Source organism: Camelus dromedarius, chromosome 36 (assembly GCF_036321535.1).
Source record: "Camelus dromedarius isolate mCamDro1 chromosome 36, mCamDro1.pat, whole genome shotgun sequence".
NCBI classification, from domain to species: Eukaryota; Metazoa; Chordata; class Mammalia; order Artiodactyla; family Camelidae; genus Camelus; species Camelus dromedarius.
The window spans coordinates 419,931-437,889 of NC_087471.1; the positions used below are offsets into that span (position 1 = coordinate 419,931).

Genomic DNA, 17,959 nt, shown 5'->3' on the forward strand with positions numbered 1-17,959 from the left:
CGGCAAACATCTTTGCAGGCTGCTCTTTTGTAAATCTCACCTGGTGAGGCCTCCCTTTCCCTCCTCCCTCTCCCAGCTTCGAAAAAGACCAGAGAAACTGCTGGCTTGGGGGGCTCCCCTTCTAGGTGGCAGGTCACTCCATGCTCACAGGGCTCCCTGTCCCCATCTTCAACCTCTTAGCATCTGTATCAGTCAGCTTAGGCTGTGTAACAAAGCACCATAGACTGGGGTCTTAAGCACCAGACATTGATTTCTCACAGTGCTGGGGGCTGGGAGTCCAGGACGGACGTGTGGGCAGGGCGGTTTCTCCTGAGGCCTCTCTCCTCGGCTAGTAGACAGCCGCCTTCTCCCTGTGTTCTCATGTGGTCTTCCCTCAGTGTGTGTCTGTATCCCAGTCTCTTCTTCTTACAGGGACACCAGCCATATTGGATTAGGACCCACCCTACTTACCTCATTTTAACTCAGTCACCTCTGTAAAGGCTCTCTCTTCAAATGCAGTCACATTCTGGGATCCTGAGGGTAGGGAGGGGCTTCGACATACATATTCTGGGGGGACACGACTCAGCCCATAACAGCACCCAGAGCTCAACCTTCCGAAAGCATTGTGCTGAGCAGAGACAGCTGTTGGGAGCTAATACGCTGAGTTTCTCAGCAAACAGACTACCCAGAAAGAGCAGAGGAGAGGGAGAGGGTCCAGCTAGCCCTTCAGAGACCTCTCTCCCTTTAGGACCACATGGAGTCTTGTGCTGCCCACCCGAGGTGGCGTTTGGGGTGTGGGACAGGGACTGGGGGCCTTCAGGTGACGCAGCAAGTGCATGGACACCACCAGGAACAACGCGGCTCTCTGGAGACTGGAGGCTAATTTTAGCTAACGCGGGATGCCGCGCTCTAATGAGACCCCGGGGACCGGCCACCACAGGGAATCCCCCTGAGACTCAGTGCTTCACCACCTACCAAGCCAAGCCGGTCCTCCGTGGCTAGTGAGCCTCCACTGCTTGTCCCTTCAACATTAGCAACAGCAATAATAGTAACTGCAAAGGGGCTCGCTCTTTCCCAGGTACAGCCACTTGTGCGCTCTCGCCTCCCTCAGCGCCTGCAGGAGCTCCAGGCCCCACCTCTCCGGCGGGACCCCACCCCACGCCCAGCGCCTCCCGCCAGGCACGACCTCTGCCCAGCTCGCCCAGTGCACTTAAACTCCAGCTTCGGAGCAACAGCGCCGACGTGAGGCCCTCTGCCCTGAAGTGGCAAACTAAATGGATTAAGTAGAAAGTGTCAAGAAAAGTCGTCAACAAACAATCACGAAGAAGAACAGAAAAGAGTTTTATCTGAGCCAAACTGAGGACCAATCTGGACCCGCTTGCTTCCAGAGCACTCTGAGAAACCGCTCCGGAGAAGCAGGGTTTCCAGCACAGTTTCATTCCTTGTCAGAACAAAAGCATGAAACAAGGCGGGGGTGCATTTCTTCAAGTTTTCAAAAAAGGAAAAATCGGACCAGCAGATACACACACAGCACGCACAGCACAGCCTTGGCCCCTGGGATGGGAGTCCTACCACCAAAGGAGGACCAGCTTCAGCATCCCGGGAAGAGGGGCGTTTAATCTTTATTTTGAACACTGGTCAATGTGCCCTTTTCCTTAATAATTAACACAGAAGTACAACGTACGTTTGATAGGCCACACACAGGCTGCTTTAGTTAGCATAAAATTCAAGATAACTCATGTACAAGCCAGAATGACGTCCTTATATCTCAACAGGTGAACATTTCTTTTATAAAAAGACGGTGCATCCTCCCCCAGGGAGTTCCCAGGTGGCCCGCTCCCTCCCCAGGCTGCTCTCCAGGCCGGGTCCACTCCCCCTCCCCACCCTGCAAAGCCCCTGAGTTTCAAGTTTGATTAAGAAGGTAGGTGGGATGGGCAGGAATGCAGTGTGGGAGAAACTGGGGACTCAGACCCCTTTCAGGGTGACTCAGTAAAGCCTGTGGGCCCCTCCTTCCCGAGTGGCACAGCCCCTTCCCCTTTGTGCGGGCCCGTCGAGTGAGGTGGGGGCACCTGTGTAAGCACCACGGTCCCCAGAAGAAGGCGGGGCTGGCAGAAACCCGGAGCAGAAAGCGGGCCTGCAGCTTTCTCAGGAATCATCGCAGGGTCTCCCTTTGCGTCATCATCAGGAAGTCTGAACGCAAACCTTCATCTGGTAGTGTGAATTCTGGCCTCAGAGCAGATGCTAGAAAAAGGCCTGGCACCGTCCGCCTGACAGCCCCTGCTGGACCAGCTGGATGCGTCTGTGGGACCCATGCTCCCTGTGGGGGTGAACCTCCCTCCCACTCGTCTACATTGGCCGCCAGGGTGTTGGCTGGGAAGGCCCAGAGGCTCTGGGTGTCCGGGATCACGGCAGAGTCCTCGGGGCTGAAGGCGCAGGGCTGGGGCACGGAGCGGCAGGTAGCAGAGGGTTGGAAGCACGGGGTTTCCGTCCCGTGTTAGCAAGTCTCAGGCTGACTCCAGAGCTGCTCAGGCAGAACCTCAGAAGCACAGCTGGTCGTCAGAGCCCTGTAACTGTCTGCACAAGGAGTGACTGTGTCTGCGACAGAACTAATGGCCACGGGACTAAGAAAAGACACTTATCATGCCTGAAAGCAGCAAGAGGTTCCCCCTACGTCCGTGGAGCTCACAGGTGACAGACAAGATAAGGACAGCAGGGAATGTGCCAAAGGCACGAACGGGCACATTACAGCAGAGGGGAGCCGAGATGCTCACAGGCCCCTCAGGAGACAGTAACCCTTACAGACACTGGAGATAAGAATCGCGAGAGCCCGTCTGGACTTGGAGGGCACTGTGTCCACCGCCGGGGGAGTGTGGCGGTGCCACGTGGCAGATGGCACCAGAGCAGGACACGAAGTGTAACAGGGAGGGAAACTGAAAGGGAGCGGGACCCTGAGCCCCCTCCCCACCTCTCATTTATAGAAAAGCTGATGTCTCCCCGGCCTCCCTGAGTCACAGAAGAGAGGGATCAAGCAGTTGATCAGGACAAGCCTGCAGGCGCTGGGGGGCGGCAGTGACTCGGACCATCTCTGTTAACTGAGCTTACTCCCCCGTTTCCCTTCAAAACTTTCATGGCTGAACAGAATCCTTGGAGATGGTTTTCTAGGGGATGCTGGTTGCACCAGGTTGCAGGCATTCTGGTTCAAAGCAACTTTCCTTTTTGTTACCACAGCTGTTGCCCCCAGGATTACACCCCGCACCTCCCTCGAATAGAAATCAGTTATTCTTATCTAAATCTCAGGAGGCAGCTGCTAAGAAGAAACAAGAACTGGTGAGAACCCGGTCCAAGATGGGGGAGGATGTGACTTCCAGGGGACCTTGAGCCTCATTATAGTTCACTGTAATTCATTAGCATGCTAAGTGACACGCCCACCAACACCATGACAGTTGACGGTTGCCACGACAACAACCAGAAAATTCCACAGAAGGACTGAAAAACTCAAACCAGGACTGACTGGCTCCATCACACCCAGAACGAGAACACGGGGGTGGAAGCCTCCCATAAAAGCCCGCGTAGCCAGACCCAGGCCAGAGCTGTCCCTCTGCCCATCTTGGCTGATGGCTCCCAACACAAGCATGTCTTCCTCTCTCCAGCGCTGTGTCTTCCCTCCTCCCTGCCCCAGCACTTTCCTTCCTTTTCCCCTTCTGAGCGATAAGACACTTGTTCCCTGGTCCCTCTGCCTCTGCTGTGTGGATTCTCTCACAGTTGGTGGCAAGAACTCCCACTTCTGCTGCAAATGGCAGACCTTGGACTTCGGCTATCATGTATCGTGCTGCCAGGAACACTGGGGTGCAGGTGTCTTTTCGAATTAGAGTTCCCTCTGGATGCATGCCCAGGAGTGGGGCTGCTGGATCACAGGGCGAGTCCACTTTTAGTTGTTCGAGGAACCTCCATGCTGTTTTCCGTAGTGGCTGCACCAAACTGCATTCCCACCGGCAGTGCAGGAGGGCTCCCTTGTAGGAGCAAATACAAATCTGTGTCGACACCAGTTCACACACGTGTCCAGCCATGGGTGGGAAGGGAAGGAACAATAATTGTGGGGTGTCTTTGTAGACCTGTCAGCCCCTAAGGCCATAGCAAGATGGGTCATCCTCCCTCAGCTGGACAAGATGCTCCCGCACAGAAATCCCACACATCCCACAGCGCCGCCCGCTCTCATTCCCCTTTTACGCACCTCTAACAGGCGCCCCACCACCTTCCTCTCAGCCCATTCCCCTTGTGGCCTTGGGATGCAGAGGGAGCTGCCTGCACCACTCCCCAGGTTGCAGGAACCCCAGGAGACTCAAGGAGGCTCCCTGTGCAACGGGGCAGAGAGGCAGGAAGTCCTGTCCCTCAGGCCCAGGCTATCCTCTCTGGTCAGGACGCCCAGGCAGGACGCCCTGGCCTGCCATCGGCCGCTTCAGGGAAGCAGAGAAGCTCCCCAAAGACCAGGGCTGCCTCCAGGCTCCATCCTAGAGAACTGGCGAGCGTCTGGAGGCACGAAAGGCATGAAAACAGCTCTCCATCCCTAGCTCATTCAGGGGTGCAGACGATGATGGGGTGCCCCACGGCCCGTGGCCAAGCAGGCTTGAGAAAGAAGGACGATGTGGGGGTACCTGGGGACGGTGAGAGCTGGGGGCTCCCAGGAGCATCTGAGGTCCCTGTGTCAATGCGAGGAAGACCTAGTCGGCCCCCCGTGGACCCGTAGCTCCTGGGACCTCCTCATCCTCACTCTCAGGAGCCCTCTCTGTGGAGCAGGGCAGACATAAATAAGACTACAGTGGTCTGAGAACATTTCTGAACAAAACTATTTTTATTCCCATTTTTTTATATCCCCTGAAGGTGCTGCTCCCACCCACAGCCGCCCAGACCCACCTCCCCCAGCCTCTAACTCCCTACCCCTCCCTCTGCCCCGATGGTCCCGCCCTCCCTCCCTGCCCCCCACGTCAGCCGGGACCAGCGCTGAGTGAGGAGGAGCCCCTGAGCTCCCCCCGGGGCCCCCTGGGGGGCCAGCCCGCTGCTTCCTGCTGGTGCCTCCTCCTCCTCCTGCTGCTCCCTGCGACAAATGGGTCGCACGTCCTCTTTTCTCGCTGTGAGGGGCGAGCCTTGGGACCCCGAGGGCGGGCTTGGGCAGCTTCTCAGCAGACACCGGGCCTCCACACAGAGCCTGCGTCCTGGGCGTGGCAGCTGGCGGAGGAGCTGGGCTGACGCCAGTTCTCTGAGGGAAGAGGGCCTGGGGAGCCCCCCGACCTCCAGGGCAGACAGATCTCGAGGGGCCCAGGGCAGAGCTCTGATTGGCCGAGATACAGTCCCACCTGGGGACCTCCTCCTTGTCCTCACGGACCGTCGCCTGGCCCTGGGCCTCCCTAACAGGAGAGGCCCCTCTGAGAACGGAGGCGTCCCTGGGTCCCAGGCTCGGTGCAGTGCGCCTTTGACCCTGGGGAGGCGAGGGGGGCTGTCCAGCCCGGGGTGGAGGGAAACCCTGACGCCCTGCAGAGATAATAAAGCGTCTGGGCCTGACCAGGCCACTGTTCTGTAATGCCTTGTAAGTTCCTCAAAATCAATCTCTGGTGGGCTGTCTTCATCGCTGACCCCTAGCTGGCCTTGGTCATGCCTCTAGGCATCTTGGCCAACGTCAGACTCACGAGGACTTGAGTCCAAAGAGGGTGCACTGTCAGTGGTGGGTGCCTGCACACCCGACTCCTCCTTCAGGGCCAGGAGTCGTTTCTGCACCAGCTGGTGGGAGGGGGTGGACAGTGACTGGCCCCGCATATGCAGGTGAGGGGAGGAGGGCTGGGCAGGGGGATGACGGCACTAGGGGGCAGGAGGGGGAATGTCCCCAGGATCCAATCAAAGTACACACACTGCTGCACTCCTGCTGTCCTCCTGGGCCTTGTCCCCAGCTGTGTGTCCTTCCCTTCTCTCCAGAGCCCCATCCTTTCCTTCCTGTGGTCTTGCATTGCCCCCAGTCCCTAGTGGGCCCCCCGCAATGCCAGGCCTTCCAGGCAGGGGAGAGCCCTGTGGGCCTCCTGCTCTGGGGCCCCCACCCCTCCCCCGCTCACCTGGGTCCTTGCTCCCTTGGTTCCCTGGGTGTCCCTTCCTTTCCCTCTTCTACCTGGGGTCCCTCCCTCCCCTGTCTCCCTGAGTGTCCTCTGGCTCACCTCTTCCAGGGCGAGTCCTTCCTCTTGCTCCAACTCCTCAGCTAGGGCCAAGAGATCCAGCTGTGGTTCTGGAGAAAGCAAGTCTGTCAGGAACTGAGGGTGAATGACGGCCTCCACCTAAGATGGAAGGACGAGGCCGTGAGCATCCTTGTCCAGGAGTAACCTGTGAGCCACGGATACTTGGAGCAAAAGTGCACAGCAGAGACCCACCCCATGCTCCTCCACAAGATGGCATGTCTTAAACCACCGTGGCAGTCAGCCACACACACACACACACACAGCTCAGGGACAAGGAGCAGAGCTTAAGTCCCAAAGGCCTGGGCAGAACCCCAGTCCTGGGTGCTGAGAGTGCCAGTCCCTGGAACCTTGCAGCCACCAGGCTGCAGGCCCAGCCCACCTTGGTGACGAAGTCTTCCTGGGAACACAGCTGGTCCATGTAGCTCAGGAGACCCGGGTCCGGGTAGGTCCCGTCCTCTGGGCATGCTGCCTCTGGCTCCCCAGTGGCTGAGTGGACAGGCCCCAGCAGCTCCTCCAAGATGTCCTCATGCTTTTTCACAGCCTCAGGGGGACTCTCCTTGGGTGCCTTGGTCTCCCGGGGCCGCTGGGATCTGTGTGGCTGCCGGTGGGCGAGCTGGGCCCTGGGGCCGGCCTTCCTGGGCACACAGGCTACGGCAGAGCGGGAGGAGGAAAGGAGGGTGAGGGGCTCCCGCGTCCAGCTCCTGACCAGGCAGCGCTCGGGTCGGCTAGGGCAGTGCTTGGGGGACACTGACGTGGGCGTGGGTGGGGTCAGGACCACCTGCACCTTCACCCACAGTGACGGGGAGTGAGGAGGGAAAGGTAAGTGGGGGCACCTAGGAGAGCCATGTGTGAGGAAGGGTGGGACCTCCAGTTTTCCAAGGGTCTCCCCATTGAGCCCGCTTCTCAGGCAGACTTTCTGTGGGGCCCTCAGGCAGGGAGGCGGGAGATGAGTTACAAAACCGACCAAGTCAATACCCCACAGTGACAAAGCGCAGCTGAGACCCCTCCGGGTGGCTGCTCAGGTGCAAAGACCAGTGCCCCCCTTGAGGGAAAGGACCAATGTGGGGACAGTGCCATCCCTGGGTCCCTGTTACCTTTGCGCTCAGCTCCAGTGGGCAGGTGGCTACCTGGCTGTGGGCCCACTTTGGGGGCTGGGGGCCCCCAAGGTTCTGGCTTCGGTGGGATTGGAGAAGGCAGGCCCTGCACCCACTTCATCCACTGCACCTGCTGGATCTCCATCTCCTCCTTCGCCTCAAATTCCATGAACCTGAGGGGTGAGGGAGGCACAGGCCATGCTGAGAAAGAGGCCTGGGCTCTGGTGCCCACGCGGGGTGTGTGTCGGGGTTACCATTAACATGACTCCTCTCTTTCTATCTGGGTCTATGTTCCTAGGTCAAGAATTTCTACAGTCCCTTAAAATTAAAATTCAAAGTACTAGAAAGAATCTGGTCAGATTTTCAAAAAAAAAAAAAAAAGGCACCCAAATGAATTAGAACTTCAGATAAACGACAAATTGTGTTTTAGTATAATTTTGTCCTAAACATTATTTTTGGACACAGTTTTACTAGAAATTTGTTCTCTGTTTATCTGAAATTCATTATTAAACCTAGATCCTGTGTTTTATCTGGCAACTCTTCCAAAGAAGCATGACCAAAACAAGTACAAAAAAGGTATGACATGGTAAGCTAAACTGTTAGCTACTCATTTTAAGACAGAGAACTTGGATTAAAGAGACTTTAGCCTGCACCATGTCTCCACTGCAAGACACCACAGTTGCACGTGCATACACACACACACACACACACACACACACACACACACACACACAAATCTTCAGTTTCTTCTGATGATACGGGACTTGGAAGAGCTATCATTCAGCACTGGACCTCTTAGTTTATCAGTGTCAAAATGGTATGAAGGAGCATTTGCGTTTCTCAGAGTGAGAAGAGAATTGTTAAGAAATTGGTCAAGGGAGATGAGGGGTGAAAACTTCACAGGACTGCAACCAAATCTCTTGGAATACAAGCTTTACTCCATGCTTAAGAAGTTTCTTGCTCCTTGCAAACAAACAAACAAACAAACCAATTTGCCCTTGAAAAGGCAGTGTTGTATGAAATCTTGACAGTGGCCACACTGAAGGAGAAAGGCAGTGAACTGGGAGAGTCTGATGTCCAGGGTTCTTTCCTCATCTTTGTTACAGATGTGTACGAAAGTCATTTCTCAACTCCTGTCCAATTTGCTCCTGATTTCTAAGCTTTTTCTAAACTCTCAACCTGAAAGGGTCCAGTGATATACACATGATACATGTAGGATACTTTCAGGGTGCCTTACCATCCTCTAGAAGAGAACGCCCACCCACCGGGATGGTCCCCAGGCCCTAGTGCTCTGCAGCACAGAACTGTCTTCTTACATGCACCGATCTTTTTATTCTCTCTGGTAGCTATTCTGTGCACTCTACCTTGACCGTAGTTGAAAAGAGACAGTGAGAGGAACCGAAGCAAAATCATGATGAACATTATTTAAAAAAAGCAACTGTTGAGGATTGAAGGAATAAACAAATTGGAGATATCTCTCAGTACTTGAACTTTGATCATGGGAAAACCTTATTTTTAACCAATAACTTCATACTAGACCACTGATGAGGCAAAATATACCCATGCACTCAAGAAAGCCAGGCTTCCTTGTTGCTTCCTCCCCTTTTCCAGTCAGTTACAAGATTCTCACTCATGGCTCTGACATAGGATTTGAATGAATCTTCTCAGGGCTAGTGATACAAAAAACTGCACTGTGGAAAAATTATCTGGTCCCAATTTTGCAATCATTTTTGTACTACATCAAAATCTTAGGCCACAGAGGCAGATATAATCAAATTAGCCCAAATGTAACTTGGGGAGACCAGCCACGGAATGGGGTATCTGAACGTCCTTTGGCCCACGGTCTCTCACTCTTTCTGCAGAGAGGTTGGGGGCCTGCATTGACTGCTGAGAAGACAATCTCTGGATATGGATCACAGGCCTCAGAAGACAGCTGATTTTCCACTCAAGTACAGAACATTAAAGAAACAGAGAAGTACCAGGTTTGTGTCTTGTGGAGCTTTCAAGTCTGTGCACTTGGAGGTTCTCAGTGTTGTGAAACATGAGGAGTCGTCAGAGGTAAACTGCTGAGTGAGAAACGCTGTGAACTTGCAACTGACCAGAAAGAGGATCTGATGACTGAAGTGTGTTTTGAAAGTATTACAAAGTCAATGTCAGTAAGTTTATTCTGCTACTGTTTATTACTTTTTATTGACTGAACTGAAATCCTGCAATATATTATAAAATTTATGGAAGGGAGGATAAAGTTTTTCCCATACTACCACTATGTCAATTGAAATTGACCCAAATTATTAAGTCTTGATCAAAGTTATAACAAACACCTTGCAAAGGGAACATCTGTGAATCAACATTTATTGAAAAACTTCTCCTTGTCAAATAAATACACACTAAGAAAAAATATTCTAGTAAATACATTTGGAAAAATTCTAGGAATGGTGTCAATGTATTTCTTAGAAGTGTTTCCCAGGTCTAAAATTCTTTGCCAGAATTATTCCTTAATGGAACCTTCAGACCAGCTAGGAAAAAGGACCTACTAGTTCTAAAAAGGCATTAACAAGAAGCAAGGAGCTGCAGCCTAAAGGCATGAAGCCGCTCGCCCCAACTTGAAGCTACCGTGCTTAGGGTGGACTGCTCCACAACTCCTTCATGAGGGTGCTATCTAAGTGCATGCACTGCACGTTTGCAATTTTAAAATCACAAGTGCTCATCTCAGAAGAGCTGGGTTTTAAGTATATATATATTTATTTATTTATTATTGCATTACTTATGTTTTATTTTGGCAGGAGGGTGAGGTAATTAGGCTCATTTATTTTTGGAGGGGGCACTAGGGATTGGACCCAGGACCTCATGCATGCTAAGCATGCGCTCTACCACTCCAGCTGTACCATCCCCCCAAGAGCTGGTTTAAGAGGAGATGCTGAAGCAATGTCGCCAGACATACTTCCCACCGTGCCAGGACCCTCCTTTTCTTTCCACTCCTGCAGGGACTTCCAGAGAGTTCCCACGCGCCGCGCGCCTACACGCATGCGCACGCCCACTGGGGGCGGGGCTCTAGGGCACGCGGAAGGCGGTCCTCATCCTCCGTTCCCAGCGGCTGCGGAGGCGGGCCGCTCAGGAAGACAGGAGCGCATGCGCGAGTCCTGAGGGCGGCTGCGCGGGGGGCGGGGCGGCTGCGCGGGGGGCGGGGCGGCTGCGCGGGGGGCGGGGCGGCTGCGCGGGGGGCGGGGCGGCTGCGCGGGGGGCGGGGCGGCTGCGCGGGGGGCGGGGCGGCTGCGCGGGGAGGCGGGGCGGGCGAGGGTTCCTGGCGGGGGGGCAGGGCCGCGCTCGGCGGCTTCCGAGGCTAATTCTGTGAACGCGGAGGTGAGGGGTGCGTGGAGCCTTCGCCCCGCAGGGGTGCCTGCGCCGCGCTGCTGTTCGCGCTGCGGGTCATTTGTGTCCCTGTCCCTGCCCCTGCAGGGGGCGCCCGCGGCGTGGGCTCGCGACCCCGCAGGGCTCAGCTCCTTGCAGGGGCTCCTCCCGGGTTCCTGGCTCCGCTGGGAGCAGGCTGCGTGAACGGCTCGGCGCCCGCGGGGCCGCCGGCGGGGGTGCGGGAGGCGTGCGCGCGGGTCCCAGGGGCGTTCTCGCCTGCGCCTTCTGAGCGGCAGAAAGGAGGGACGTTCTTCCGATTCACAGGAAGGATGTGGCCCGGGTCGCTGGAACATGAACGGGGAGTGAGGAAGGATCTAACGTTCATCCTTACAGTTTCACCGGTGTCTTCCTTCTTAAAGTAAAAATATTATCTAACTCTTACGCTCAAACTGCACTCTTTTGTCAGTGATTGGAGAAGTGTGCTGCATCTTACCATAAACATTTATTTGCAGTCTGGTGCTGTCAAATCATGGTGCAATCGCAGTCTTCAGTTGGCTAGTGATGCAAGAGTCCAGCAGAAACGAACAAAGCGTTAGGTAAGAATCAATGAGTATATGGAACGGTCTGTGACTGTTCCGTGGGACTGGTAGTATGCTGTGTGTTTGCAGATGAACGGGTTATGTGGTGCGGGACCTACATGAATCTGCGTTCTGGAATGTGGTGCAGTTATTTCCGTGTGGGCAGTGGAGAGTGTCGGATTATGTCTATTCAGAGAGTGTGAAGCTTTATGTGTATTTGGGGGGACTGGATGGTGTGTTTCTGTATTTGTAGCTTTCAGGGTAGTTGTGGGTATGTCTGGGGCTCGTGGTGAGAAACGAACATTGAGTGTGTGTGTGTCTTCAAGGAATTGGATTGGACTGAATATTTTCTAGGGCGTGTGCTTGCATTTTTCATTAGGGAGTTATTTGCACCTGGGAGTGGGTATTTTTGTATTGATATAGAAATGGGGTTATGCGTGTACTTGGGAGTGGGAAGACTGTGTTTGTGCTGAGATATGTGAGATGATTCTGTGTGAGTGTCTAGGGGTGTGGAGGCTCAAGCTGTGTCATTTAGGCCTGGAAGGGGTTACAGGTATTTATATATGGCACGCGGGAGGTGTGTCCTGGTCTCTTAGAAGTGCGCACTGGTTTGTGGGTATATCCATCCATGTGCTGGCGAGTTACATGTTTATTCAGAGGATTTGGGGTTATCAGAAATGGTCTGAGTGGTTTCCCAGAATGCTGGGCTTTTTATGTTTGGGGATGGCGGTGGTGATGTTGTGTTCTGGAAATAACAAGGATGATGTGTAGTGTTTTGTGGGACATATATATTCAGAGTTTGGGAATATTTGTGTGTGTGTGTGTCCACGGGTGTGTGGGGGTCGTGAGTGCATAGTAGCTACAGTTAGCGGATTGTTGATGTTTTTGTGTTTCGTGTGTATCCGAGTGTGATGGGTGTATATTCGTGGATACTCTGCGAGTGTGTGCATAAGGGCTTTGTGTGTGTTAAAGCATTCAGGGATCCTCTTTGTGTTACTTCTGGGATGTTATGGTTGAAGAACTTGGTGGAGTTGTTTATGTGTGTTTTCATATTTGTGGGGCAGTCTTCTGTATATTTGGTAAATTGAGTTGTTTGTGACTGTGTGTTCAGGTTCACGGGGCTTCTAGGGTGTGTGTGCTGAGAGACGGGAGAGGGTCAGTGTGTGTATTTAGAAGCAGAGGCTTTGTGGGTTGTGTGTTCAGAAATTGTGGAGTATGTGTGTTTTAGGACTGTGGGATTGTGTGTGGGTATTTTTTGGGGTGGTTCATGAAACAACTGCACACTGGGTGGGTTTGGGGGCCTGTGTGTCTGTAGAGTGTCTGCTGTGCACATACGGGTGGTGTGCATGGATTTATACTGGAGCACATTCAAGGTGAGTATGGGTTTGTATAAAAGCCAGGCAGTAGGAAGTGGTGTGTATGTCTGTTCGGGTTTCAGGTAGCAGTTGTGTGGGTGTGTTTAGTGTTTATTGTATGTTCTGAAATATGTTCTGGAGATGTCTAGAGTAGTTTTGTTTGTTCATTTGGGGTGAGAGTTCAGGGTGTTGGTCAGGGTGCACTTGGATTGTGTGCACATGTTCACATGAAGGGCGATAGGGTGCCCTGGAAGTGGCTTGTCCTAGCTTGGGATAGGCAGTGGTGCATAGCTCTTCCCAGCTCTGTGACACCAAAGTTAGTCATGCTGAGAATAGCTACACCAGGTAAACTGTGAAACTCCATAATCAAAGCTTTCCTACCTACCCCCGGACAGCGTTTTATTAAGCATTCATCAGCATTTATCACTGGTGTGTGTGTGTGTGTGTGCACGCATGTGTGCACGTGCGCCTGGATGTACGTGTGTGTGAAGTAGGAAGATTCAGGCATCAGTGGGATACGCATGGGAGACTCTATGAGAATTGCGAGTGGGACATCCCGGGGTTGCGGGCCCTTGTGTGCGTGTGCATCAACCCTGGTCATTCTGAATTATTACATTGTTCCTAATCCAGCTGGCCCATTCTTTAGAGCCAAAGAATCCTCATAAATGTTGGTGATTTCTGCCCCTCTCTGTGCAGATGTCTGCACCTCCGGCAGGTGGACGCCCCTTCAGCGTCTGTGTGGTGCTGGCATCTGAGTCCTGAGATGAGTGGGCCTGGCGGACAGATGCCCACGCACCAGCAAGTGTATTAATCATATTATTTCCTGTATTTTGTGATGTTTTGAGATCTTAAAAAGCCATCTAGCCAGAATGAGACTGCCCCGAACAGGACTGGCCAAGGGCTCCCAGGGAGCATGTCTTTCACATGCAAACCTACAGCCCAGAGTCTGTCGCCCATTTATCTGACTCACACATGGAGCTAATATGCCCCCTGACCTAAACTGTTCCAGGATCAGGCGACTGGAGACCTCCCCTGTAGCCTAAAAGCCACCAGAATTGTTCAGATCAGGCAATCCTGAACTGTTCACTGTGCCCCACCTTCCATTTCCTGGGGAAATTCCAGTGGAGTCCCTGGCATGGGGTTTCCCCTCCGTCTGCCTCTGCCTCCTGACCAAACCTCCTGTTCACCCTGTGGAGCAGTTCGATTTGAAAATGGGCAAAAGACATGAAGACACGTTTCACGCAAGAGGACGTATGTTTGGCAAATAAGCCATGAAAAGATGTCGACAACACTGGTTATTAATGAAATTCAAATTAGGAGCACAGTGAGAATTTTCACATGTCAATTAGGACCGCTAAAATAAAAATTAATTTTATGCCCGTGAGGATTCCAAGCAACTGGATTTCTCATACTGTTGCTAGTGGGATTCAAAATGACACAGTCATTCTGGAAAATAGTTTCCTTGTTTCTTATAAAAACTAAATACATACTTACCATATGGCCCAGTAATTACATTCTTGGCCGTTTATCCCAGGAAAATGAAGACTTCTGTCCACACAGCAGTCTGTGCATGATTGATTACAGCAGCCTTATTTGGAATAGTCAAACGTTGAGAACAACCCAGGTTCCTCTTAATAGGTGGATGGTTAAACAGACGGGGGCACACGCACGCCAGGAACACCGCTCAGCAGCAGCAAAAAAAGCACAATCTGTTGCTACAGCAATAAATTGGACAGGTCTCAGGGGCTTTATGCTGAGTGAAAAAAGCCAACCTCAAAAGGTCACATACTTCATAATTCTATTTATATAATATTCCCCAAATGACAAAATTGTGGAGTTTGAGAAAAGACTAGTGGTTGCCAGGGAGTAGGATTGTGTTGGGGAGGAGCTGGGTCTGACTGCAACGGGGCAGAATGAAGGTCTCCGTGGTGATGGAATCTCAGTCTTGACTGCGGTGATGGTTACCCAAATCTTCATGTGACGAAATGACACAGAACTCCACAGACACCTGTACCAATGTCAGTTTGCTGGGTTCGATACTGTCCTATAATTCTGTAATACGTAACTACCTTGGGGACCTGGGTGAAGAATACAGAGGGTCTTTTGGACTATTTTTGCAACTTTTTATGAATCTGTAATTATTTCAACATTTAAAATTAAACAAATCAAACAAACAACAGAGACAATCACTGGGTTGACCCCATTATGTACTCGGTGAGAAATTACATTCTTTAACTAGCTTTTTTAATGCTTCTGAATGTTTCTTGGCCCTTGGAGGCTCATGGTACAGCCATTCCTGTCGTAATGAGTTGGGTTTAGTGCTGTACAGATTGGAACTGGAGTGTCTTTAAGTGTGCGTGTTGTAGCCAGCGTGCGTTGGGTCTGGCTTTTTACCTCCTCTGACAGTTCTGTATTTTAGCTGGCGCACGCAGACACTGCCACTGACAGTGGTGGTTGACACAGTTGCGCTAATATCTACCGTATTTGTCACTGTTCTCTCTTTATTGTCCCCGATCTTTGTTTCCTTTTTGTCTTCCACAAAGAAGGCATAAAAATGCCTTTTCTGATTTGAATCGAGCATTTTGCAGTTCCATTTTTCTCCTCTCAATATTTCGAGTTTACTTTTTTTTTTTTTTACATTTTTTTAGTGGATGCCCTTGATTTTGCATTATACATTTACCACTAATCCAAGTGCACTTTCTTTTTTTCCAAAATGTTTTTAAATTGAAGTATAGTTGATTTATAATGTTGTGTTAGTTTCTGGTGTACAGCATAGTGACACAGTTATGTATATATTCTTTTTTATTATAGGTTATTACAAGCTACTGAATATAGTTCCCTGTGCTGTACAGTAAGACCTCATTGTTTATCTGTTTTGCATACAGTAGTTTGTATCTGCCAATCACAGACTCCTAATTTATCCCTGTCCCCTTCCCTTTCCCCTTTGGTAACCCTGAGTTTGTTTTCTCTGTCTGTGAGTCTGTTTCTGTTTTGTAAATACGTTCATTTGTGTCATTTTTTTTAGATTCCACATGTCAGTGATATCCGCTGGTATTTGTCTTTCTTTGTCTGAATTACTTCACTTAGTATGATGATTTCCCAGTCCATCCATGTTGCTGCAAATGGCATTATTTTATTCTTTCTTATGACTGAGTAGTGTTCCATTGTATTTCTATACCACATCTTCTTTACCCAGTCATCTGTTGATGGACATTTGGTTGTTTCCATGTCCTGGCCATTGTAAACAGTGCTGCTGTGAACATTGGGGTGCATGTATTTTTTTTGAATTAGGGTTCTCTCTGGATATGTGCCCAGGAGTGGGATTGCTGGATCATAGGGTAGCCCTATTTTCAGTTCAGTAAGGAATCTCCACACTGTTTTCCACAGTGGCTGCACCAAATTGCATTCCCACTGACAGTGTAGGGGGTTCCCGTTTCTCCACACCCCAAGTTCACTTTCAGATAACACTGCACTGCTGCGTGGGTGGTGCCAGGACTTCACGCCAGAATATCTCCAGCTCTTCTTCCCTGTGCCTCATAATGTTGCTGTCGCTTATCCATAAGCTACAGCCAGTCACTGAATGCAGAGTAATTATTATTATTTTAAACAAATTGCTGCTTTTTTGATCAAGTAAGAATAAGAAAAATAAGCAGTTTAATTTCATCTCCACTTATTTTTTTCCCGGCACTTTTCCTTCCTTCATGTTGGTCCGAGTTTCTAACATACATCATTTTACTTGTCTTCGTAGACGTTCTTTTAATGCTTCCTGCAAGGCAGGTCTACTGGCAACATACCCTTAAATTTTGTTTGTTTGAAGAAGCCTTTATTTCTCATTCACTGCTGAAGGATAATTTTGCTGAATACAGAATTCTAGGATTCTTTTCTCTTCCAACATTTTAAATATTTCCCTCCACTGTATTCTTGCTTGCATAGTTTCTGAAGAGAAAGCCAATGTAGTTTAACAGGTAAAGTATTTTTTTCCTCTGGCTTCTTGAAGAATTTTCCCTTTGTCTTTGATTTTTTTGCAGTATGAAAATGACATGCCTAAGTGTAGATATATTATTTTTTTGGTGTTGTTTCCTCTTGAATGATCTCTGAGCTCTCCGGATCTGTGGTTCGGCAGCTGTCATTAGTATTGCAAAATTCTCAGTCATTATTGCTTCTAATATGTCCTGCATCCCCTTTTCTCCTTCTGGTATTCCCGTTACTCCTATGTTACAGCTTTTATAATTATTCTGCAATTCTTATTATCTTCATAATTTCTCTTGACACGTCTTCAAGCTCGTTCCTCGGTGTGTCCAGTCTGTTGGTGCGTCCATCAGAGGCATTCTTTATTCTGGTCACAGTGCTTTTTGTTTCTAGCATTTACTTTTAATTCTCAGATTTTTTCTTCTCTCTGCTCGCGTTGCCCACCTGTCCTCACGTGTGGCTTCCGTCTTCCATTAGGGTCCTCAGTGTAGTAACTGGTCGTCTCAGACTCGTGGTCTGAATGTTCCAGCGTCTCTGCCGTGCTGCGTCTGCTTCTCACGCTTGCTCTGTCTCTTCAAACTGTGCTTTTTTTTGTCTTTGGTTGTGCCTTGCCACTTTCCGTTGAAAGCTGGACACGATGTACTAAGTAGAAGAGACTGAAGTAGACAGGCCTCCAGGGTGAGGTTTTACCTTCGTCGGGCTCGTGCTCATGTTGTGTCTGGCACAGCTGTCGGTGTTAGAGACCAGAATCCCCTGTGGTTTCCTTGTCTTTGCCCCTCTCGCCCTTGTGTCAGGCTTCCCTACAGACTTCTTCTTAAATCAGCCCGAGGAGCGCACTTCCTGTGGCTGCAGCCCCCCGTGTGCGGGAGCTCTGCCGAGGTGATGGGTGGTGGGTGGTGCGTAGGGTGTATTCCGTAGGACACTGAGGTCTCAGTGTTTTAGTGCGTCTGTGTGCCTGGGCTGTGACCTCTACAGGTGCTTCTCTGTGTCACACCCCACCGCTAGGTGGGGCAGGAGGGCTGGGGGGGCTGGAGTTGGGGATTTCCTTCTTCCAAGTCACTTAGGCTGTTAAAAAAAAACCCAATAAATTAAATTTAGTTAAAATAGTTTCTCTCCAGGGCAGGCTTTTGTTAAGTAGAATAGAATGCTCTGGGTGTTGTAAAAATTACTACGTCCTCCCTCCCCCTAGCAGAAGCAGGTGGGCATTTCCTCTGTTCCACACTCTGAGGCCCTAATGAGGATGCTGGAGGAAAACTTCCTGACAGCGTGGGCCTCCCTGCAACTGGAACCCTGGAGACTTAGTTCTCAAGCTCATCCACCCTGAGCCTGCAGCCCCTCACGTTACAGCGTAAGGTCTCCTGCACCGCGGCTGGCTCTGGCTTCCGGCTTCCGCTCCTGGGCTTCGCTCACGTAAGTGTGAT

General features: G+C 51.1%; 1 long non-coding RNA gene across 1 annotated transcript in view; it reads left to right on the forward strand.

Moving 5' to 3' along the window:
* Positions 1-10,606: 10,606 nt before the first annotated feature.
* The window catches only part of LOC105086412 (uncharacterized), an 83,347-nt gene continuing 75,994 nt past the window's right edge, over positions 10,607-17,959 (forward strand). The window contains exons 1-3 of the long non-coding RNA XR_010379169.1: positions 10,607-10,648; positions 10,961-11,054; positions 11,149-11,232. This is a non-coding gene — a long non-coding RNA (uncharacterized LOC105086412). The remainder of the gene's footprint in view (positions 10,649-10,960; positions 11,055-11,148; positions 11,233-17,959) is intronic.